Source organism: Thermobia domestica, chromosome 12 (assembly GCF_964235325.1).
Source record: "Thermobia domestica chromosome 12, izTheDome1.hap1.1, whole genome shotgun sequence".
NCBI lineage: Eukaryota > Metazoa > Arthropoda > Insecta > Zygentoma > Lepismatidae > Thermobia > Thermobia domestica.
Window position 1 is genome coordinate 188101536 of NC_137465.1, and position 26569 is coordinate 188128104.

Sequence of the window (26569 nt, forward strand, 5' to 3'; positions counted from 1 at the left end):
ACTGGAAGCTATTTTATTCTGTTCTTTTAACTTGTCTTCGATGTAAGGAAATTAACCATTACTTTCTCACAGGTTTACAGAAGGTTGGTACGCTCAATATTGCTTCTTGAAAGGATTTTACGAACACTTTATGCCTACAACACGCTCTTCAAAATCCGAAGAAATTCACGCCGGATTACTAGTACAATGTGTTTAATTGCTGCTAAATTTACAAGAGCGCCACAAACCGCATTATAATTGGTAATATTTCTTGGCATTGCAGATGTCTTTGTATATGCACCATAACAACTCATTTACCCCCAGGTGACGCTGAAAAGCGTGAATTTTGAAACACATTACACGGTATTTGACAAATGTGCTGTAATAATCCGAAATTTTCCAGTTGATTGTCTTAGCCAGTTGATATGAAATGCACCTTAACGGTTTGAGATGTGTTTTTTTCTTTTATTTCTAATTTTTCTTGATGCGAATGATTGTTTTTTGTCTTTTTTCCTCTTTACTGCTAGAAATGATTAATAGCTTAAATTCTTTTTTCTTGTACATTAGGGAGCATTTGACAGTATAGACATTACGTAATTAATCTTTGCTGAACCATCCATTGTTGTTAGTACTGCGTAACGAAAATTCCTAGAGATGACAAACATTATTTTTCTGTCTATGGAACACAGATAAAAATGGAAAAGAAATTGCCTTTGTCTGTTAATTACTTATATAGAGAGGTTTCTAAATGTCTCTATACTTTAAAAGGCCTGAAGGATCATCACGGCAGAAACAAAATAGTCATGGCAAGTCTATATAGTAAGATTACAATTACTAGAACTTGGATTTTGATGATTTCCCATCTTTTACTCAAACCATTGGTCTTTGTGACAAAAAAAAAGGTTGCTTGAGTAATTTCAGTTCAGGGGTGCATCCACGGTGGTGGGGGGGCGGAGTGCGGTCCACCGGGTCAAGATGTCCCAAACTTCCAAACTTAACATAGGGGAAGGCGTTGTACTTTTGAAACAATGTACCTTTGAACACCTGTACTTTTCTCGAATTCAGAGCTATCTAGGTGCAGTCATTAAAATTCGTTTGATAGAGAAACATAGAAAGGGCACTACAAACGCGATTGGCAGTTGTTTACTGACTGTTGTGCCGAATAGTGTTCGATTTAATTTTTACATCCCTAAAACGAAGAACTTTTATAGTTATCTTTTGAGTTTTGTGCCCTTCGGTTTTCGCAACTTCTGATATTTATTTGCCCAACCTTGGGATAGAATCATTGGCGAGTACAGCAGTATATTTAGTTTTAACTTCTGTGTAATATTTAAGCTAATGGAGAACTTTTTTCCGTAATGGTGACCCTCTTGTACCTATGAACATTAATGCATCGTGTACCTTTGAACGATAAACAATACTATTTATGGAATTGCAGAAGTTGTAGGGAAAGTGTATAAGAGAGCATTCGGTACTAATAATATAACTAGTGGATTTAAATCAACTGGAATTTTTTCATTGGACCCTAGTAGTTTCACCGATGATGATTTTCTGTGTTCTTTCGTTACTGATCGACCTCCTCCAGAAGAACCAGCTAGCTACAAGCACTCGACCTAATTCAACATCAATTCTGTGTGAACAGCCATCCCAAGAGTCCCAACGAACGGAAGGTAAAACATCATCCGCTACAGAGAGATATACAAATATAGTGCCATGTCAGGTAAGTTCTTTACTAGATTTTCTTGCGACTGCGACTACTATTGCAACTGCCACAGTCAGCATTTCACCTGTGCAAATACGACCTTACCCACAAGCAGCACCACGGAAGACAGGAATGAGAGGAAGAGAACCTGGGAGGACAAGAATTGTTACAAGTACCCCCTGAAAAGGAAGCTCTCGAAAAAAGAAAATCATAAATAGACAAGGAAACATATAGCAATTGTATGACCCAGAGACCATTGTGGAAACCTCGAATTTTAAAAGAATTATTGCAAAGTGATTCAAAAGACTATCTTCTTCCGAACATTAGTGGTCATGATAGCACTAGTGATGAAGACTTCGAAGCCTTGAGGAAAGTTAGAGCTAACCTTAATTCAGAAAAATGCTTAGAAGAAATAGAGAAATTCCAAACGAGTAGTTGTGCTATTGGTGATTTTGTGTTAGTGCTGTTCTTAAAATATAAAGAAGTCCCTGAACATTTTGTTGGTGAAATTGTAGATGCAGTATTGGGTTTAAAGAAGCAAGATAATGTTAAAAGTTTTATATACTCTAATTTATTGTTCACAAGTTTTTGTTAGAACTTCCCTTCCATTTTGAATTAAAATTAATAAAATTTCAATTCTAATAAACTTTTTATGGCTAAACCTTTTATTGCAATTTATAATTGTTAATATTTATGGCTTCTTTTTATAGTATTGCTGCAGAAAGTATTAGTACATTGTTGTAATTATCACTTTGTTCAAAGGTACAAGAAGGTCTGTTCAATGGTACATGACCATAATGTACCTGTGAACAAAACGGATGTGTTCTTATTATATCTTATAAAAGCTATTGTAATTAATTATCCTATCTGATAGCAAAAAGATGAAACTTCAAACATTTGCAAAAAAAAAAAAAAAAAAAAAAGGGGAAAAGTGCTGAATATTAGCACCAAAATTTCGAAAACTCTAAAAGTGTTCACAGGTACAACGCCTTCCCCTACATTTACACACTTTCTCAATAAAACTATATTTGTTTAACAGGGAAATGGTTGATGTAGCATGAAAATTTGATCTTACACTTCATCTGTACTCTTTCTCTTATAAAAAGTAATCTAGTTCTATCATTTTCCCCCTGAAAATATTGGTGGAAGTATTTTACAATTACTTATCGTCTTTTGGGGGGCAGAATAATTCCCGTTCAGTACTACACAGACATAGTGGCTTGTATTATTGGACCCCCCAAAAAAGCTTGGACCCCTCCCAATAAAAATTTCTTGGTCCACACCTGTTTCAATTTAACATTTTCAGCACCAAATTAGGATTATATGAGAAGGACGTTGGTGTATTTTAAAGGAGAATTTGAATGGCTATTCATGTGGTTCTAAAACAAATTATCCCACTGGGAATTGAACTGCTCCTGTTAGCCATCCGGATACGAACTGTACTAAGATGTTTCAGAAGAAAATATCCAGTTGAAAGCCTATCATTCACTTATGTTGTGGGACCAGGTAAATGGCAACGTTCCATTTTCATTTAACATTTGGGCTCATAAAGAGTATACAGCCCAAATGGCTCGTCCAATTTAAACAATTCTTTCACTTTAGATTGAAAATATTATATTTGGAGACTATTTCCCCCTCTTATGTTTTGTTGTAACTCTAATAAGAGAGATCAGTACACGTATTTTCGGACTTTCTCCCACAATTCTTTTATTATCAAAAACCAACAACTAGCACAAATCACTACAACTATGGTCCGGAGACCAAAATAATATTGTCTTTAGGTGCGATGGATGATTCCTAAGGCCCAGGAAACCAAGCGAAAGGATACTCCAAAGCTCCACACAAGCTAAGGAGTTGGAGGTAAAAACTCTCAGTGTTCCAGGCAAGCAAAGGGAGTATGGTTAAGTATCTACAGAGCTCCAGGGAAGCTAAGTGGGCGAGGAATCTCAGAGCTCCAGTCATGCTAAGAGAGAGAGGAACCTCAAAGATTCAGACAAGCTAATAATAGTGACCAATCGGAGCTGATTCCTTCGAAGGTTTGCGACTTCTTATGTACTCTATCCTCCTCATTCCTCGCAAAATTTCGGGGTGGTGATGACGTTCGTCTTTTTCAGGATACCATGTTGATGATGACGCCTGTCGTCTGTTTGAAATGAAATGAAATGAAATCTTTAAGTTTTACGTCCCACGGTTATGCCGGTTAGGCTAAAGGAGACGGTGATGATGAGAGATGAGTGAAATGGTGGAATGAAGAAAGTGGGAGGAAACGGGAGAACCCCGAGAAAACCCACGAGCACGGTGTTTGTCCACCACAAAGTTCACTTGGCGGGGGCTGGAATCGAACCCGGGACCCCAAGCACCAGAGGTGAACGCTCTACCACTGAGCCACCGCGCCCCCTGTCGTCTGTTTGCTTACAGTAATAGTGAAGAAGCACGTGACTTCGTTCATAAATGCGAGACATGTGTATGATATAACAACATCATTATCTCCATCTCGTCTTAGATACAGGCAGAACACTAATTTATGTTTGGCCTCTTCCAGTTCCCCAAATCTTTCGTGACAGAATGCTTAATGTCCTAGATATTTTTCTTCTTATATCCCCCCCCCCCCCATCTTCTATTATTCAGCTTTAAAGTTAGGGACTGTATCAAGACCGAGACTAGATTGCAGTCATAGCCGTATACATGGAAGACAGGGGGCAAATACCACTTCTATTTACTTGGTAGTAGTTATATTTCTAGAAAAATATTTTTTTACTAACCAATAAAGATTTTTTTTTAAATCTCTCTTTCTATCTGGACTGTACCTTCTAGTGTAATCAAAAAGATTCTGTATGGGGGATACTGTAACTCTCTTAAGTATAAGTAAAATTATCGAATCCATGTAGTGTATGATCTTATTTGTCTTAAGCATTTTTTTAGGCTAGTAGTCATTAGAACTGGTGGCTATTAGCTTCTATTTTCTTAATTTCCCTAACTTTTCAAAAAAATTTAAAATATTCTGTGCTATAATATTGGGAATCTATGATTCCTAGAAGATCTTCCTTGTAATTTTTTCAAGCTGCATGTCAGTCAAAGTATGCCTATAATTACAAATTTATTTTAATGATTGTGGAAGTTCAAAGGTGAACTTAACTTCTACCAAATTAAATATGAAAAAAAAGAGAGTTAAATTGTTGTTACTTTCGAGAAAGTAAAAAAGCATAGGTACACTTTTCCATTGGATCAAGCCAATATAATCTTCGAGTGTATAAAGGTACAACTTTACCTCTAAGTGTTGAAAGGAGGTGTGGTCATCATCACGTTCCAGTTGCCTTTGCGTCCAGGTTTCCCGTGGTAACCCGTTTAACAGGATAGGTGGATCCATTGCATGTTTGAACCAGATAAAACAGGAGAATAAATTGCCCATCGAGGATCGAAACTGTTCCTGTTGGTAGGTAAACTCTTCATCAACAAAGCCGCGGCTCGAATTTTAGCATGAAGGTATGTTTCAGTTCTGCAACAAGTGAGCATTTTAAAGGATTGTCCAGATGAGTTACACATTGTATACTACATAACCATTTTACTCTGACTACTGTGCTTCAAATGAATGTCTACCAAGAAAGTTGGATTTTCTAGACTTTAAGACGTATACTTGGTTTCTGCGGTTTGCATCACGTCAACAAATGTACTGTAATTTTGCCCTGTAATTGAAATCAATACATCAAAGCATCAATTGAAGAAATTTAGTTTATGCTTTTCACTTCTATTGTCTAGCGGGATTTCTAATGGTATTAAGTCTTTAACCTGATGGGAAATCGTGCTATGACCCTAGCAATGTGTACTTATACTCATTCATGTTAGTTTAGCCTTCTGTGAGAGTTAAAGCATGAAAATTGTAATGAATGAAATCCAAGATTATTGTTCTTTTGTTGCTGTTGAGAGTCAAGTCCATATTCAAATTCCTACATGTTGTTCTGAGCTTGTTCCGTTTTTATGTCTATATTTTCTCTGAAGACATAGTTTCCACTTTGTCCATATTTTGAAAAACTATTATGTGATTAGTTCATTTTTCACAGAAGAACCATCTATTAGACTTTTTAAAAATCTGTAGTCTATTCGTAATTTTTGATAATATTAACAATAAGGAGGAAAAAAATAATAAATGATAACATGTAAACCTATATTCTTTAAATGTTTAATTTGCCGTATCCAGCGAAAGCTCATCGCTCCACACCAGCAGACCAATACAATTTATTCTTAAACTGTGGTCCGCAATTCCATACAGGTCCTTGAGTGTGTGTGTAGTCGGGGATCTGCAAGTTAATGTCATTTAACATCATTATGAAGATTTCCAAAGAAGGAATTTTCAGGGATGAAGTATTTCCAACTATTGCACACATGCAACCTATATATCAATAAGCTCGTCTAGACGAAAGAAAGCGATCGTCGGAGCGTGTACCGGAAATGGATGGACGGAAGTGACCAATTCCGATACCGATGTCTTTCTTTCGTCCAGGCAAGTTGATCGATATATAGATTGCATTGGTGGAGAAAGCCCACCTTGGAAACTGTTTTAGATACCGTGTACCGGAAGTGATCAATTCCGGTACTGGACTCTTTTTCTTTCATGAAGATGAATTAATTGATATATAAGTTGCTTGTGTGCAATCACTGGAAGTACCACATCTGTCCGTAAACTGTATTAGAAATATTTCCAATAAGAAAAATGGAATGAAATCTTCCAGTTTAACGTCCCATGATTATGTCCTTTAGGCTAAGGGAGACGGATAATTAAGGCAAATAAATGATGATGAAAAATTGGTGGAATGAAAATGTGGGACGAAAGGAAATACCCGAGAAAACCCACGGATACGATATTGTCCACCTCAAACATACTTGGACCCAGATCGAACCAGAGACTAAGCACCAGAAGTAAGCATTCTACACTGAGCTACTGTGTTTCCCTGTTCCCAATAAAAGCATAATATTAATGTGCAATATGGTTATGTATATCCACTACATTATCTATAATCCTACTGTTTGCTACTCCGGTCTGTCGAATAATTCGGCGTTTTCAATTGGGCGAATTTCGAACGAGACTTCAAGAACAAGCGTTAAAGATGACATTTAAGGCTAAGAAACAGAAGACAATTGAACGCAGGGACGTAAATAAGGGCACCGCAGACCCCGCATTGCGGGGGGGCGCAAACTATCAGGGGGCCCACAAATCGTGAAGTAGAGAAGGGGCCCCAACCCACTCTGTATGCGGGGAGGCTCCCAAACTTTTAGTTACGCCACTAATTGGACGTTTTATTTTCTTTTTACTCCAATTAAGAAATGGAGTAATTTTCTTACTTTTTTTTTTAAACCACGTATCATAATCGAACTTATTTTTGTTTTTATTATTTCATGTTCATATTTGAAACTACTGTTTATTTGCCTGCTTTGTTTAAATTTTTAATAAAATACAGCACATTAACGCAAACAGTAGACTATGTTTAAATATGGTTTCTTTGTTATAGAAATCCGGCGATTTCGAGAATCCGCCACTACCCTGGTCAGATATGTTCCGGATTAGTAAGAGTCCACTGAAACTTTTTTCCTGTTATCAATAACGCTATTGTTGCCAATTTTTATAATGTAAGCACCACTAGCGAATTCAGAAGAGTCGTTTTAAAGGAGAGGATCACTTTCTTGATACGATCCTCGTTATTTATTTATTGCTATTATTATTCCTATTTCTACACTTCCTTCCTTGATCACTTCTTCCCTTCCTCGTAATTAATATAAGCTCGAAATATGGAGTTTTACATCAGAACAGTATGAAGTCGTACATATGCAGGGTGGAAGGAAACGTGACCGAAATACTTCGGGAGGTGATTCTACAGCTAAAAACAAGGGGAAAAATTCCAATAAGCATAGGTTCAACGTGGCAGGGTTTTGAAGTAGTAGTCATTAGACGTTTCGTCGGTCTCCGTCTTCAAGTGCAATATCTGCCGAACAAATAGAGATATTGACATCGGCTCAAAAGAATGTAAAGAAAGTCATACCCCAGCAAAATGATGCCGCAAACCATGGGCGGGGTTGGGAATTATCTCCTGTGGGGACAGACCTTTTGTCTGCTGGGGGGCACGGTAAATACAAATGAGAATTGAAGGGTCTTATAGGTGACATTTTTATTTTTTTGTCAAAAAGTTGAGTGGCAATGCCTCCTATGCCCCCCATAGCCCCCATGCCCCCCTATGGCGTAAACAGAAAGGAGCAGAGAGAACTGCACAGTGGGACTCCCCAAAGGGAGAGAGGAATTCACGAAATGAGGTACAGTAGAGGACGTGAAAATTAATAATACGTACAAACGAAACAACTTAGGGTTTACCTTTGTTACGTGGGGTCCCTGGTTCGATCCCCGGGCCAAGTAAGTTTGTGGTGTACAACATCGTGTTTGTGGGTTTTCTCGGGATACTCCTGTTCTCTCCCACACTTAATTCCACCAATTTTTCCATTATCCTTCACTTGCCTTAATCATCGTCTCTCTTAACCTAACGTGTGCAATCGTAGGACGTTAAACTGAAGGATTTCAATTCGTAATCACTTAGGAAAGAATTTCCATTAATAAAGGATAGCAATAAATAAATAAATAAATAAATAAATAAATAAATAAAATAGTAGTTGTAAAACAATTAACGTATCTTCAACTTTCAACATCCAAAACATATTTCGCATAATTGTTTGTATTTCTATCCCTTCTACTTGCTGGTAGTTACAATGTAGCATCCCTTTTTCAACATCAAACTAATGAGACGTGGTCCTACAGTTTACGGTAGGATCCGAACCACCGTAATGCAATCAAATTTCAATGGCTTTTTACTGGGAATCGCACCCAGGACCTCGTACACCAAAGGCCCACGCGCTAGCCTCTATATCAGCAGGAAAGGATCTCTCCAACTACTAATAGTGTCACATTTTCGCGACCTACTAATGCGTCACGGTATACCGACTGAAAAAGTATTTTCTGTAATCTACAATCTCGAATTACAAAACATATAGCTTTACCCTAAAATGAACTTACGTTTTGTTCAAGTGAAGCATTGACCATTTAGAATTACTATGTAACCTTCATTTATCATTATTGTGTAGTAGTGTCAGATAGAAAGTAAAGTGAATGATGGAAATAATTTGATCATGTTAGATCATACATATTGTTGTGTGATCAAAAATAAATGATGCTCTAAAGTGTACACAAAACATCTGATTCTAAAACAAAAAGATCATAAGCGAAAACTTCACATTTTCACTGTCAGAAATGTCATTCCCTTTCTTAAATACAAATAAGTTTCAATTAATCTTGGGTTCAGACTCCTAGTGAAATACTCGAAGTTAGTTCACTTTCATTTCTTATCTTCGTTTTAATGTATATTTATGACTTCAATGGCAGGAATTATTTTGTAATGGGGAATTTAGGAAAACTAAAATTTTAAAATAAAAACTGTAATTAGATAAAAACAAATTAATGAGGGGTTGACAATGAAAAGATGGTACCTTTAATTTAAGGAAAAGTATAAAATATTTATTACTTAAAACCCAATTGGTGTGTTTTGTTCTATAATCAGCATACCACTCCATGAAAACTAGCCATAGTATACAAATTAAACTATAAAAGAACGCAGACTTAGCTGAAAAAAGAAATTGTGAATGTTCCTCCGAACATTTGCAATTGCTTTAGAAGTGCGATCATTGGACAGCCTAAGGCATTCGCAGAAGGAGAAGGACAGTTTCACCTACAATTCTGGTACCAATTTATATCATGTTCTCTATCTTAGATGTAGACAAAACAGGAATTTCTGTTTGACCGATTCCTGTTCCGCCTAATTTTCCGGCAGAAGGATACTTAATTCTTGTCTGTTTGTTTGTTTGTTTTGCGTCCTTTTCCAGTACCGAGGTTATGTGAGACGAGAACCTATAATTTACGGTGACATCCAAGCTACCGTAATGCATTCAATACTTCCCCAGCTGGAATCAAACCGGGAACCTCGTGCACCAAAGGCGTACGCGCTAGCCACTAGAGCAGAGAGAGTGCTTAAATTCTAAGAACATTCCAAATTATTTTCCCTTCCTCAGCTGCTAGCATTCAGTTTATAAGTAAAACGAAAAACGGAGTTTACAAAATTCCTGGGAAAAGCCAATACTATAGTACAAATGACTATCAATATTAGCCAACAAATTTTACAAATTAAAAGGAATGAAAGACACAGTGTACACCACGTGAGAAAGTTTGGTTTGTTATTTGGTAAACCAAATTCCTTAGTAAGCTAAATTTGATCTAAAATTAAATAAAGTATACTTTAAGATAAATGAATATTTGAAAATAGGAAACATTTAAAGTTCTAGATAGGGATAGATAAACATTTTGCATGCTGAGTATTATGCTAATCGGTTAATCGGGTAGTCTAGCAAGCAAGAATGATCCATATTTGTTCCCATAAGAGATAATGCGGAACAGATTCTTGACTGTCTGTACTTTGGGATTGATAGGATGGACGATGGATCACGTTCATCAACGAATTTGATTCCTGATTTTTGATCCTCCATATCGTGGCCAGAATTGATAGTGATACATCAATAAGTACTTGAGATTTTGTATCTTCCGGACGGTTACACGGATAAGGTTCTTCAGACTTTTTATCTCCCGGACAGATACACAGATAAGTTTTTGAGATTTTATATCTCCCGGACCCATACAGGAAAAGTTTTTGAGATTTTTTATCTCCCGGATCGATACATGGAAAAGTTCTTGAGATTTTGTATCTTCCGGACGGATACACGGATAATTTCTTGAGGTATATTTTCCGGACGGATACAGGAATAAGTTTTTGAGATTTTGTATCTCCTGGACTGACACACGGACAGACACAGTAAATACATATAGGCGTTTGGTCTCCTTGAACTTCTTAAAAATCAACATTGGTTAATACTTGGTGCTAGAAGAAGAAACATCATCCACCAACTGAAATGATGTCTATGTTTATATCCAATGTAAATATTCCATAGAAACTAATAATAATAATAATAATAATAATAATAATAATAATAATAATAATAATAATAATAATAATAATAATAATAATAATAATAATAATAATAATACAATGAAAAAATTAAATCACTTAAAGATATTAAAACAACTTCAACAAAATAAATGAAAAATGAAATGAAATCGTTAAGTTTTACGTCCCATGGCTATGCCGGTTAGGCTAAAGGAGACGGTGATGATGAGAGATGAGTGAAATGGTGGAATGAAGAAAGTGGGAGGAAACGGGAGAACCCCGAGAAAACCCACGAGCACGGTGTTTGTCCACCACAAAGTCCACACGGCGCGAGCTGAGATCGAACCAGGGACCCCAAGCGCCGAAGATGAACGCTCTACCACTGAGCCACCGCGCCCCCAACAAAATAAATGATTACGATATTTGTACACTAATGTGGTTTTCTATTATTGAGAGAGAGAGAGAGAGAGAAAAGATAACAAAATGGAACCGAAAGATGCAAATAATCACAAATAACTAACAACACTTTGTGACCAGAGCTTAATACACTTATTCACTTAAAACTAAAATAAGGAGTTACAATTTTGACGACTTATCGTTGTCTTCATCATGGCACTCAATCTAATTGCAGACAATGTAATATTTTCATACTGAGCTTAAATTTACATTTCAATTTCTTCATAAACGTTGAATGTTTTACACGTCAATTTGCAACCTATATTAAAATGCTAGGTTTATATGTTCGTCTCGAAATAAAAGTTTATATGTTTGTTTCCAGTCCTTTCAACAATGAGATCTCAAACACCACAAGTGCTTGAAAGGTGTCGTTTTCACTGGTCGATTCCAAATTTGTGTGGATTGTCCAGTTCTAATTGAATATTTATAAAATATGCCCATTATTTCTTTATGACATTTTTAGGGATACACTGGGTGTTGAAACTTTTTTAAAAAATCATATACTATGAGTTATACATTACATAGGGAATGTATATCTCTCAGGCGTTTCTTCATGGTCAAATGATAAAAACCGAAGGATAACCAATTCTCCAGGCTACGATGAATCTTTACAGGGGACTCTTGATTCAGCTTTTTTGCTCTCAGTTTTTCCAGGATATTTTGAGACCAGTGACGTCACGTGGAGGTATCGTGGTATTTTTCAACAGAACAAGTAAAATACTGCATAAACATAGGAAGTAGGCTGGCGGGCGTGGTGGCTCAGTGGTAGAGCGTTCACCTCTGGTGCTTGGAGTCCCGGGTTCAAACCCTGCTCCCGCAGTGAACTTTGTGGTGGATAAACACCGTGCTCGTGGATTTTCTCGGGGTTCTCCCGTTTCCTCCCACTTTCTTCATTTCACTCATCTCTCATCATCACCATCTCCTTTAGCCTAATCGGCATAACCGTGAAGATTTCATTTTTCAGATTTTTGTTTCAATATCGAGTCTCCATAGAGAGCAGGAATAGTCAGAGATAGTCAGAAATCATTTGTTAAGGAAGAGTTGGCATCCTAATAATAGATTTCACCACAGTCCATATCCTTATAGTGAAACCGGAAGTTGTATATTTGCAAATGTCCGGTTTCTTTATTGGTTTCACCAGATTTGAAAGATTATCGTAAGTCTTTTGACGTGAAACAAAATTCTAGGAAAGATCAACAGAGAATAAAAGAATCATGTAAACAGTAGAATATTCAAGGTGACATAAAGAATACTATCCACGACATGGAAAGTTTCTCGACTCGGAGACGAGACAAATGTCGACACGAGAAGTACGTACAGTTTTAAATGTCAGATTAAAATAAATTCTATAATACATGTATTTTTCAATAAATTATGTAATAAATTCTGTTAAATTTTATAATATAAAAATAAATAAAACATTGCTTTCTAAAATACATACCATAGTCGATAATATATGACATTTCTTCAAGTGAAAATTTCCAATTTTCCTTCGCTCCTTCTGAGTCTCATGCGGGGATAGAATTAAAACTTAACGGCTTCCATGAATATATCTATATTTTGGGGGGAAACAATTTATATGTTTATGAAATTAAACGTAAAAGTTTCACTTTGTATTTTTTAATGAGTTTTCTTAAGTAATTTACACTTTTTATATACAATTTATATACAAGCTTCCTTAACTTGGCCGTATTAAAATATATTCTTCAACTAGTTTTATCAGTCCCTCAGCTCATCCAGCCGAGCGGCCAAAACCTATTCCGAAAGAGGGCACATTCGATCTCCGACCGAAATAAACCTAGTATTATATCTTCGTCGCCAGCTTACTCGAACAGAAGACTTTTTAAAATTTAACTTAGAAAAGGACTTACTCGATCCTCTACTGGTTAAAAAGGAAATTTCTCCCTCAGCCCTACTAGGCTGTTCCTACCTAAGGTTTCTTTAAATTAAAAAAAGTCCACAGCTATGCATCATTCAGATAACTGGGTAAAAAATACCTATTGAATGCTCCCTCATTCAAGAGATAAAAATACATATCGAAATGCCCCCTCATTCAAGAGAGAAAATTACATATCGAAATGCCCCTCATTCAAGAGACAAAAATACATATCGAAATGCCCCCTCATTCAAGAGAGAAAATTACATATCGAAATGCCCCCTCATTCAAGAGACAAAAATACATATCGAAATGCCCCCTCATTCAAGAGAGAAAATTACATATCGAAATGCCCCCTCATTCAAGAGATAAAAATACATATCGAAATGCCCTCTTATTCAAGAGGAAATTAAAAATAAAAAAAATGCAAAGTGAATGATTTTGCTACTTTTTCTGACCGAATAGAAAAGCAACTAAAGATCTAAATACTATATACGAAATATACGCAAAAACAGTAGAAAGTACAATTTCAGAACATTTAATAAAAAACTATATACTAGCATTACTTATGTAAATATGAAAAAATGAATGTGTGATTTTTTAAAATCACAACAGATTAGACTAGAAACATGAAAATTCTCTTTCCAAGACGAGATGTTTCACGACGCGAAAGGATTATAATTTCTAGGGTGAGGTAGCGAATCGGACCATTTTAAAAATGTTATTGAGGAGAAATGATTAAATTTGTTTGAGTGTAATGAATTAGAATACCTGATAGACATGAAAACAATTACTTATTTGTGGGTTTAAGGCACCAAACAAAAAAAATAGTGTTGCACCAAATAAAGAAAACAATGTTGCCTCAAAAACTGTGTTGTCCAAAAATAACATCTTTCAAATCATCACCAATCCGCTACCATCACCATTGCACTCAGTAAGTCTTTTCCTACGTTCACCCACTCTTTGCGGCATATCTAGGAGATTTCTTGCAATTCCTTCCTGAAAGCGATATTTCAGTTCTGGAATTGATATGTAGACAACAAGAAACTCTATCTTTGAGAAAGAAATGTGATAACTTTCTTGTTTGGTGCATCATTGGTTTCCTTATTTTGTGCAACACTCTTTTCTGTTTGGTGACTTAAATTCATAAGTAAGTAAATGCTTTAACATCTGTTTTGTATTCAAAGTTGTTACACCGAAATAAATTTCTCTCTTTAAAAAAAAAAAAAAAAAAAAAAGTTTTTAAAATGGTCCGATTTTCTGCCGCACACATATGGTACATACATTTACAGAATGACAGCAAGTCGAGATGAGAAAAAACTTTTGGAAAATCGACACAAAAAAGAAATAATTTTTCAAGAATAGAGACGAGACGAGACTTTGCAAAACTTGCGAGACAAAACGAGACAAGAAAACCTTATTTATCATTCCGTCTTGTCTCATGGGTAACCCCAAAGATATGCAGTTGAATTTAATAGCTAGATAGTAATAATGTTTCAATGCAGTCAATTTCCAGAATATAAAAGTGATCAATTCATAAAGAAATAAAAAATACCTTATGGGATATTGGAAGCTCCACACAAATTGGACTATAATATCGTAGGTGACAGAGTTAGAGAGGTACCTACGTTAATGTTTTATTGTACAAGTATCCTAACTATATACAAAACTACATGAACTCCTCACTGACACGAAATAACGTTTACTTCCGGTTGACGCGAAAAATTGAAATTTGGTATGATTGTAGCTTTTCGTGACTAACCCACAGAAACATTACCAAAAGTGAATATTTTTAATTTTTAGAAGGTCTCAAAGGGAGATGAAGAAATTCTCCATTTTATTTAAATGTTTTTTGGGAGGAAGGCATTAGGAATTAAATTTTTGGGCTGTCGGTATCGAAGGTAAGCCCATCACGTATATGTGTTCCTCGGCGAGCACACTATTCAATGAAAGGGAAGGAAGAAAGGATTGGGGAGAAAGGAAGCGGTCTGGGACCACTATATTAAGTGCCATCCCGGCATTTGCCTCGTGTGAATAAGAAAAGCCCAGAAAAAAACCTCACTCGAGATGCTTGGTCTGAAAAAGCTGTTACACTTTTTCGACCGAGTGTCCCCCATTGGGAATCGAACTCGGGACCGCTCGCTTTTTGGACCTATAGGTATTTGGAATAACAACTTGAAATTCGGTACGCTTGTACGTTTTCTATAGGATTATCTAATGAAATTGCTAAAAATAAATATTTCTAACTTTAGAGTGGTTTTATGGAGAACTGAAAAATCTTTCCCATGTTATTTAGATGGGACATCTACACCCCCAAAATATTTGGTACTTCCGGCAGGATTAGAATGGTGACATTTGGCATGATTGTAGCCTTTCCGCAGGGAGTCTAATGGGGGATGAAGAAATTCCCCATGTTATTTAAATAGGCCTTTTTTTTTGGACCTATAATCTCATATTTTAGGTACTTGGAATTGGAATGGAAACTTGAAATTCGGTATACTTGTATGTTCTCCATAGGATTATTTAACAAAATCACTAGTGAAAATTTTCAACTGTAGAGTGGTTTTATGTTGAACTTAAAAATCTGTCTCGTGTTATTTATATGGGACATCATGTACTCTCCAAAATGTTTAGGCACTTCCTGTAGGGCTACAATGATGAAATTTGGAATGATTGTAGCCTTCCGGGATTAGCCCACAGGAAAAATTGCCAAAACTGATTTTATTTATTAATTTATTATTATTATTATTATTATTATTATTATTATTATTATTATTATTATTATTATTATTATTATTATTATTATTATTATTATTATTATTATTATTTAGTTTTTAGGGGTTCTAAAGGGGAAATGAAAAATCTTCATGTTATTTAAATGGACGTTTTCTTGGGATACAATATCCTATTTTTTAGGTTGTTGAAATAGGAAAAGAAACTTGAAATTCGGTAGAATTATGGGTTTAAGAGATGCGATGCCCTAGGCTGAGCTAAAATGGGTAAAACGGATTTACCAGCTATTATTCATATATTCAACTGTAATGTCCTTAATTCGATAATCTTTTCTAATTGTATTAAAGTAGTTGTTCTTCATGGACATGTCGTTGTTGCTAAAATAAAATACATATCGTCGTTGACAAAATAGCCTACTTTATTTTAGGTCTACGCTCTTTAAGTTCAGGACATATTAAGAACAAATGCATGAAATTCACTCTTGAAGCAAATATTTATATATATAAGATGCGAGACCATAGGCCGAGCAAACTCGCAGGTCTGGGAGCGAGTCCCCCAGCTGGCCAAAGGCTAGTTACATTATAATACTTTATGAGGGAGAAATTTGTTCAGAAGACACTGATTACACAGGAAATGTAACAATAATTTAAAACACGAGTCTGCACACACATGTCAAATTAACCATTAAAATTATAGTGGGCGAAGGAAAAAAATCTTAGAACACTTTAAACTAGGTTTCAATATACAATAAAAATTTTGTAAAATAAGATATTCTGGAGAGATTGTTACCGCTGATCACAACGTTTAAGTGAGTTTAAAATAGATCATGTCAAGAGCCTTAAAGTCCAGGCCAGAAGTCCATTCAACAAACCTGCACAAGTTCAAGAAATCCTGTAGTTGCAGGAATGCTATGCTACAGAAGTACTAAACATCACCTAGATACAGAAGTCCTAAAGTACACACGTCCTAAACTGTAGAGACTATTTCTATTTCTAGAACTATTTCTTAGAACTTCTGCACTTTGGAAAGTCACACAGTTTAAATTTTATTAAAAGTAACCTTCTCAGTAGAAGGACTTTGGAGGATACGTCTTGTATCATTGAGGGGTGGGTGGGGTGGATCTGGGCATCGCTATTTAAAATAATTAAGTTAATAAAATAGAAGAAACTTTATATAAAATAGAAGAAACTTTAAAATAGCTGTTTAAAATAGTTTCATTATCCATGTCTACCAGTTTTGCTAATAATCGACTTACTTTTAACTTAAATTACTTGCTGAGCAAAATAATACTTATATTCAAAAGTTACGAGGATCTATTTATTAATTTTCAAAGAAATGTATTGTTTTGATCAGTGAGTAGTTGAAATTAAATTTAAAATACTTGTTTTCTTCTTTTTTTTCTTTTAGATTTTGGCCAACTAAGAACCAAGTGAAATAATTTATGAAGCTCTTCTTTCCTCCTTTCTTTCTTCTTAATATTATTTCATTTTTTTCCCTTTGTTTCTCCCTTCTTTCTTTTGTCCATATCACATCTATTTTCTTCTTAGCTTTTTCTTAGAAGACCCAAAAGAAAACCTTTTCTGCTATTTATTTCTTCCTTATTGATCTCCATTTCCCTTGTATCTATTTTAACCAATTTCAATCAATTATTTTGTAGTTAATGATTTTGGTTGAAATAGTTGAAAATCTTTTTAGTTAATCTTTTGTCTAATGTTTTTACATGTTTATAGAACGTTGCACTTTTTTTTTTCTCATTGTTGGCACAACATTTTCTCTATTTTATTACAAACGTCTTTATTACTTCTCACTTTCCATGTTCCGTTCTCATACTTTGGTCCCATATTTTTTAAAATTTATTTTGTTCTTTTTTGGATCATAAGATCCAATATATTTCAATCATTTTTTTTTTTTTTTGTATTCCTTATGTCTGAAGAACTACATACAGTGTAACAGAACCCAAACTATCACTTAACTCAGTATAGTGTGCTTAATCCGTTAAAAAAAAAAATTGGTTTAGGAACCGTTCAAAAATTTTGTGGTCCCTGATCGAAGATTCAATACATTTTATTAAATAAAAAAAATATCTTGTATGCCTTATATCTGGAGAACTACATACAGTGTAGCCAAATCCAAACTATCACTTAATTCAGTATGATGTGCTTATTCCGTAGAAAATATGAAAATTCGATTTTTGGAACGTTCAAAAATTTTGTGGCCCCTGATCCAAATGGACTAGTCCTGTAATCCATTTCTTCTCGAATAAATTTTGTAGTGAGGAACGGCTTATTGTTTGACGTTTGTTCTTGCATGATGATCTGTGCACCCACCAGCCACAACAGATTCAAGCGCCAGCCCTGATTTGGTGCCCACAATAACTTGTTCATAACTTCAGTAACACACAGTTCGGGCCACATCCTTTGAACTCGTAAAGGATGTGTCCCGAATTGTGCATTACCGAAGTTATAAAGAATGTGACTTTTAGGTGATGTACCCAAAACTGCATAGGAAAAAGTATTGAAAATTTGTGATGTACCCGATTTAAGTATCTGTTGGTTGCCAGAAATTAATGTGTGAAAGTATGAAGAATTTTTTTTTTTTTTTTTTTTTTTTACGTAATTTAACCGTCAAGTTTGGAATAGTATATACGTGAAGACCTATATCACCATTGCGAAAAGCCAAACGACAATCTGCCATAGTTACTCCAGCAAAATAATAACTGTATTTTTTTTATTGGCACCTCTGGTGTGTGGGGTCCTTGGTTCGATTTCAGGTCGTGTCAAATGGACTTTATGGTGGACAATCACTGTGTGTGTGGATTTTCTTACGATTCTCTCGCTTTCTTCATTCCAGAAAGTTCTTCGTTATTATAATCATCTCCGTCTCCCTTGAGATCGGTGCATAATCTTGGGACATTAACTTTATACATATATATGTAACGATATATTTTAAAATTTGTTGTTATGCACAGTGGTCCAGATACCCCTAAAACCTGGCCAAATCTAATTTCTCTGAGAAGAAGGCGTATATCATAAATGTTTCAGTTTCTGATAATTCTAAACAATACAAATGATATGTAAAAAACAAATTACTGCATTCTGTAATACATTGAGACAAAGAAACAAAATAAATATAAATAACACCAAATTGAACATTTTAATACAATACGTGCACGGTTAGCATAGTTCATTCTGAATCGCTTTCAACTCCTGTTGAGGGTTGTGATGGGGTTTGCAGTAAGTTTATAATGGCAGTAGGCAGAGTTTTTCTCACACCAGTTTGCGACATCCTCTGGCGAAGAGTTGACAGGAGCGGGTCCGACGTGACGAGAAGTCGCAGCATCATGTCTAACATTGTGTTCTCTCGTAAACTCGTTCGTGCATGATATTCCTGGTACTGCTTAACATAGGCATTTCGATTTAGAAAACAATCTCGTGAACTAGCCATTCCTGCTTTTCATAGTCCCGCTTACACTTCTGTAGTTTGTCGAAAATTTGGTGACATATCTACACCAGTTGAAGTCTCCCTTCTTTCGTTAACGATGCAGATATTTCGAGCTCAATAAATGTAGTCAAACATCATCTTGTTGCGTCCTCGCTGACTTTTGTATGCCGAATCACACGAAAAAGGCTTCTTCTCGTAGTTTGACAAGACATCGTCTGCAAGAAATCAGAAATAAACTAATCAGGTGCACAGCGATACATACTGATTTACACATACTTCTTACTCAACCAGCAACTAGTCTACCTGTAACAAAATCGGGCAAAAATTGGCTTTCCTTTTTGTCTCCGAAAGACGACGTATCGAGCTATTATCTGAAGAAGAAATCTCAATTTGAAACTGCTTGAATCACGTTAAAACTCCAATGGAATGAAACTTACCATCAAAATATATGGAATTCCAAACCCCATTTGTTTTACCATCTTCTGGGACGTTTACGCAATAACCAACCACGCCTAACATCATGCCTGGAAAGAATAATGTACAAAGCTATACAAAACGATATATAACTTTTTCTCGAGAACATAATAATGATCCTACATTTCTATGAATATTATGCGTGCTGACGTATAAAGACAACAACTTTTCACCACAGTCAGAATAAAAGCTCACTTCAGACCTCCTTCTAGAATTTTCTGTGGGTAAAACCCTCCTCATCCCATGTTGTTTTGAATACAGTGACCCTCTATCTTTCAACCCACATCGGTTTCGACTCTCTGCTATAAACTTCATTTTCAGGGTTTTGGCCAGGTTTTAGGGGTATCTGGAGCACTGTGTTGTGGCACAATTATTAATTTATAATGAAATGTTACAGAACAAATAGGTGGATATGAAACAATGGCTAATCATATGGTATTTACTTTAATATGCTCAATTTTAATTAGTTTTTTTTAGTTTAATGTCCCACGGTTATAGATTTTAGGCTAAAGAATACAGATGATCAATGATCGTGAATGATTGTAATATTAAATTTTTTGTTCTCTCCCATCCGGAAATCGTACCCGGGACCATGTGCAGTAAAGGTGTACACGCTAGCTATTAGACTAATCGGAATAGTTATTTTTATCCTGCTATGAAGTACAATTATTTTGTCAACGATGTTAAGAGAACTATATACTTAGAAGTATAATTTTACTACAAACTCTTACAATTTAATATTATCACTAGAAATATTCTATCTGAGTAAATTTGTTAATGAAAATTTCTTATTAATACAATACATTTTCAACGAACTTTATAATTTCGTTACTGAATTCTCTCTCTCTCTCTCTCTCTCTCTCTCTCTCTGTGTGTGTGTGTGTGTGTGTGTGTATGTGTTATCTGTGATTTCTTTCAATTATGATCCCTTCATTTGATAGAGCATCAAAAATTATCTGAAGGATATAATGGAATTTTTCGCGTCACTCTTACCGTTTCCGAGATATTGGCCAAAATAGGTACTGCTTTCGGGAGATTTAAGGAGCCATATCTCAGGAATCGTAAGTCATAGAAAGATGTGTATTGGTGTTGATCAATACCTAAGAGGGTGGTGAACATTTTGGTACCAAATAGTATCGCTGGCCACTGGTTATATCTGCATTTTCAGTATATATACGGTGATAAAAAAGTGACAGCTCAATATGGGAAATTCAATAGATCCCGTAATACTCAGGTTCCAAATATGTAAGTGTATTTTCTATTCAATTTAATCAAATAAATTTAATATACACTTTTATATAAATTTCGAAAAAAATAATTCTACTTAAGTTCGTTTTGGCAATGCTCTTCGAGTATTCTTAAGTGATTTTTTTTTAAAAAAAATAGTTATTTACGTATTTTGCTAATAATACTATTTTCCAGTAACAAAATATTCTGAAATTGTACTATTGGTCTTAAATTAGAAGATTCTATATATTTGTCTAACATTTTAACGAAAATACTGTTATTTGTGCAATGTAAGCATATCTTAAACAATATTTTGTTTCTTCCCCTTGACAACACAATTTCTTATAACTAGATGTATTATTATTATTAATAATAATAATATATATTTTTAGAAAAAAATAAATTCATTTTATTCATTTTTAGCGCTTTTTAAAATTGCATATAATTTTAAAACTCCCATGTTTGAATATTGTATTATGTATTCACATAGAATATATATTCTTCTCAGGCAAATCTGTATTTAATTTTTAATAAAAAAAAAAGGAAGAAAATAATAACAAGTTAGACTTTGCACAGGAAAAGACTGAAAAATTAATTTAAAAACAAACAAAGCTCAGCGAGTCATTGGTCTTTTAAATGTGTGTGTGTGTGAGTATGTTAGGAAGAGAGAGAGAGCATGTTTTGTATATATGTATTAGGTCGGTCAAACGAGATGGCAGAAGAAGGGGGAGGTGTGTATATGTACAATATACACATATACATAAATGTATATATATATATTTTTTGTATGCTGAATACATCTGGTGGGGGGAATGGTCAAGGGCGTCCGGGGGGGGGGGGTACAAGTAGCATGGGAGCCGCAATGCTTTTGAAACTATAATAAATCAAGAAAACGATAAAGTAAGCCATTCATTGAAATATGACTGTTATACCTATAGATATACCGTCTCTTATAAGAAGTGATAGGCTAAATTTGATTTCCTATTTTATTACTGGACTACAAAAATTGGAACACAATAAAATAAGCAGTAATTAAAATTTTATAAGACATGAGCTCAATAATGTATGGTTTGCAGGTATGTGACATGTTAAAAACACAGAGCACGGTTTTATGAATTAGGACAAGTCGAGAACCTATAAATGTATACTCCTGAATGCGTATGTAGCCTCATTTTCAGAGTTTTTAATTCGATACGTTTTTTTTTTTTTTTATTTTTCTTTCGAGATAAATGCGTCATGAATATGTGTTGTAAAAATCATAGCAACAGCTAACGAACAGGCATGCTATATGCATCCAATTCCACGGATGACAGCATTCGGCGTTAAATAAGGGACGGAGCATTCCGTCCTTTTAAATGCCTTCTCGATTTTTTCTTTTTTTTTCAAAGGAAAATATATATATATATATATATATATATATATATATATATATATATATATATATATATATATATATATATATATATATATATATATATATATATATATAATGTATAAGTCTATATGTCGTAAATTTTTGCATCAATATTTCGAATTCCTTTTTACCTGTTTGGTTTGTCCATACACTCCTTCATTATATATATAGGCTAACTTGAAAAAAAATAATAAAAACACCCACCTTGTTTCTTCCTGTCTGATTTTTTTCTATTTAATTATATCAGTATGCTTTGATACATGTATGTGCAAACAAAGCATATTAACATAATTATTTAAGACACAGATATGTTTTAGTGTGATGCACTATATTGTATAAAATATATATGATTTTAAATATTATTTCCCTTTAGTCATAGAAGAATTAATAGTAACTCCATGTAATTTTATTAGTTTATGACAGGGATGCAAATAAGCAACAAAATTTTTACTAGCCCAAGAAAAAAAAAAGCTTCTAGCCCACATCCCACAATACAAATAATTTAGTTATCTTCGGTACTATATTAAATATTCGCCCGCACCGATGAACCACTCGCCCCGAGCGAGTGGTTATTTGCATCCCTAGTTTATGAAATGAAAAATAAAGTCTTCAAGTTTTACGTCCTACAGATATGCCGGCTAGGCTACAGGAGACGATGCGAGACGGGAAATAAGACTTCCTCGTCTCGACCCGAAATATTTGTAGAGTTTCGTCTCGATTCCCGAAAAATGAAAGCTCCTCTATGGCTAAGCGGTTAGTGTACGCGCCTTTGTCTTGGGAGATCCGGGTTTGATTCCCAGCTGGAGCTCATGTGGCTCGGATTTCATGTTCATCAGTAGGTCCCGTCTCATATAACCTCGCTGCTGAAAGGGGCGTCTCAAAATCAACTCAACTCGATTCCCGAAAAACTTTACTTATCTCGTTTTGTAAAATTATATTCAAAATTTATGCCTTGATTTTCTTTTCTTATTTTCATCCTGAGGTTGTCACGTCATGCGATTTCCACGAAAGGTGTGATACAACATTTACACTATATTTATTATTGAAGTAAATTGTGTAATCGCATGCATATCTATCATCATCATAGGCATTCTGCCCTTATTGGCAGGTCACTTGCAGCAGCTGAGAAGCTTCCATGCTCCACGGTCCTCCGCTAACCTCTTCGTCTTCACGTATGATCTTCTGTTCTTATATCATCCATTCTGCATATCTATAAATGTTGAGAAATACTCTTCATTATGTTCGTAGTATCACTTTATCAATTTATAGATTTTTTTAATTCTATGAATCATACCAGCAATGGCTCTCGAGGTCATGCGACTTAACTCCTTGTGACTTTTTTCTTTGGGGTACTCTTAAATGATTGGTGTATGCCAATAAACCCTGTTTCATCCGTGAATTAAGGTTAGTTTAAAGGGACAAGTTTTACCGATAGATGTCACTACAATCTTCGTATCTCTCTCATGCATTTTTTACCTTTCACGAAAATTCACGATTTCTTTTACAAATTTCAACCTGGAGAATTTAAATCTTTAGAGAAGGAACTTCATAACCTATCGAAGGCAACAATCAGTGCCGATTTTTTATTTAGAATTTTCTTCATTGTTGAAATGGTCTTATTGTTGAAATGGATATCCAAACCTTTAACAATATAACTGTTTCAAAAATGAAGAAATGTCCAAATAAAAAATCGGCATGGATTGTTACGTACGGTAGGTTATGAAGTTCCTTCTCTAAAAATTTGAAGTCAATTGAAATTTGTAAACGGAATCGTGAATTTTCGTGAAAGGTAAAAATTACATAAGAGAGATACGAAGACTGTAGTGACATCTACCGGCAAAGATTGTCCCTTTACACCAACTTTAACGGAGGAAATTCGACAAGTCGTCGGCGAAATTCAGATGGAAACTTATCAGGCAGTCATAGCGAATTTCAAGAACAGAGTTATTGCATGCCAACGCAGTAGAGGAAATCATATGCCCAACGTCATTCACCATACCTGAAATCGGAATGTATGATGAACATGTTTATGAATTTTGTCAGTGTGTTTTGAAAAAAAAAAAGTAAATAAAATTCATAGTTTGATGTAACAAAACCGGCACCCTTATCGAATAACACTATAGACTTAGTGGATTGCAGCATTAGAACCCTTCCCCCCAAAGCTTGGATTTCTCCCAACAAAAATTTTTCTGTGTACGTCTGATTTAGAATATGAACAACTATTTTTTTGCTGATGATTTTACATAATTAACCAACGCTTTCGTGTTTAATGTATGGTAACTAGTTTTCAAGGCAATGAACGAAGATGTTGGAGTATGAGTTAACATGGTATAAATGAATCACAAAATATATGTAAATATATACTAAAATAAATAAATAAAAATAATGTTTTCCGTACGACAGGAAATCAGATTTATTTATTTTTATTTTTTATAAGGAATGATTTTTTCTTTCTTTTTTTGAGTTTTCACCTAACATTTCCTTAAACCGTATAATCACATGTCATTATCTGCACTAAATAGCGTGCTGGAAATAAAACATTAATGTATTAACTAAATGTATTTTTTTTTTTTTTTAGTTCGTCTCCTCCAGTACTTTTCTGGTCTCTTCTTCTCTTTCCTCCGTCAACCCTCACCTCTCTACCAGAAAATATATAAACAAAAATAAGAAGATGATGAAAACACCTTCAAAACATGATTTCTAATCCGCCATATAGCGTGTAAGTTACATTTTCTTCACTTTTCTCTAAAACTTTATTTAAGTTTTTTAATATACATTTTTTGTTTTCTTTTTTCTTTTCTTTTTTCTTTTCTTTTTTTCTTTTTTTTTTACAAAATCTTTGTATGGGTTCTGGTGTCTCTTTGTTTAGCCTCATTCGTACGTACATACATGTACACACACATATATATATATATATATATATATATATATATATATATATATATATATATATATATATATATATATATATATATATATATATAGTAAATCGTGTTGGAATGTTATAATAAAGAAACACGTAAAAAAGAAAGTAGTGGTTTAAAAAAAAAGCTAAAAATAAATTAGAAAACGAAATGGTCAGAAAATTACGTTTCACCCTTTTCATAACATTGTGTTTTTCCTGTCCATTATCTACCATTTGCATATAATTAATTAACATAATTATTAACTGGTTTTTTTTTTTTTTTTTTGGACAGATTGCCTCAAGCCTTTGGGATACCGATACCTGCTTTATACATATAATGGAATACTACTTTTTCTCTCCCAAACATCATGTGATTTTAGTTTCCAACAGACAGAGAAAGAAAACCTACATTGCTTCTGGGGAGTTAAGTCGTATTCACTTTGAATATACGGTGTGTATACATATTAAAAAAAAAAAAAAAAAAAAAAGTTTCATGCATTTCTAGGACTAAAAACTCTATTTTTCCTTGCAAGAAAAATACTTCATTTTTTTTAATTTCTAAAACTAACTCATCCTATCTGCCTTTTTTATTTTGCGCTAGTGTATGTATCTCCGCCGTCAACCCTCTCTCCTACGTAGTTCCCTCTCCTGGCCCCCTCCCGAATTCTAACCTGACATTTTTACCTCTAAGCTTCTTTAGGGATCCCTTTTCCCCGACAAGAACGGTAGGTATGGCTGATTACAGTGATTTCATCCTTTACAAGTGATTGATTGACATTTTAGTTAGATCGTAATTATACATCGGGCCAATGTGTAATTGCAGTTCTAAACCCACCGCAAAACTTCATTTCGTGTATGTTTTTGTTCTTCTGTGTGTATATGTATACACACACATAACATAAAGTGGATTTGTTTCTTAGCTTTTTATTTTTAATACTTCTTAGTATCTTTTCCCTTTGTTGCTCTTCAGGTATCGAAGATTACAGTCTTAAACGCAATATTACGTATATTCTTCTGTACTTGCTTTCTCAAAAACTTTTTTTTATTATTATTTCTTTAAAGTTGGGAAAGAAGGAATGGCATTTATAAGAGAAATTAATGCCATTTTTGATTCTCTGACCACCGCAAATTACAGTATTTTCAACCTTGTTACTGATCATTAAAGAATAAGTTTAATGCTTTTTTAAAAAAGAGTAATCTGTAAATCTAGCTGGCATATCTCTGGTTTGATTCTTTTCCTTATACAGGATACTTCATAAGAATAAATATTTATCTTGCAGAAACTCAATATCAAGAATGTTAACAAATATCAAAGCAAGAATATGGATTGAAAACA

The 26569-nt window shown here is 34.4% G+C and overlaps 1 long non-coding RNA gene across 1 annotated transcript in view; it reads left to right on the top strand.

Annotated features, from left to right (window-relative positions):
• LOC145665835 (uncharacterized) overlaps nt 1–26569 on the top strand; it is a 134177-nt gene that overhangs the window by 97657 nt on the left and 9951 nt on the right. The window contains exons 2-3 of the long non-coding RNA XR_014127665.1: nt 24907–25047; nt 25526–25684. This is a non-coding gene — a long non-coding RNA (uncharacterized LOC145665835). The remainder of the gene's footprint in view (nt 1–24906; nt 25048–25525; nt 25685–26569) is intronic.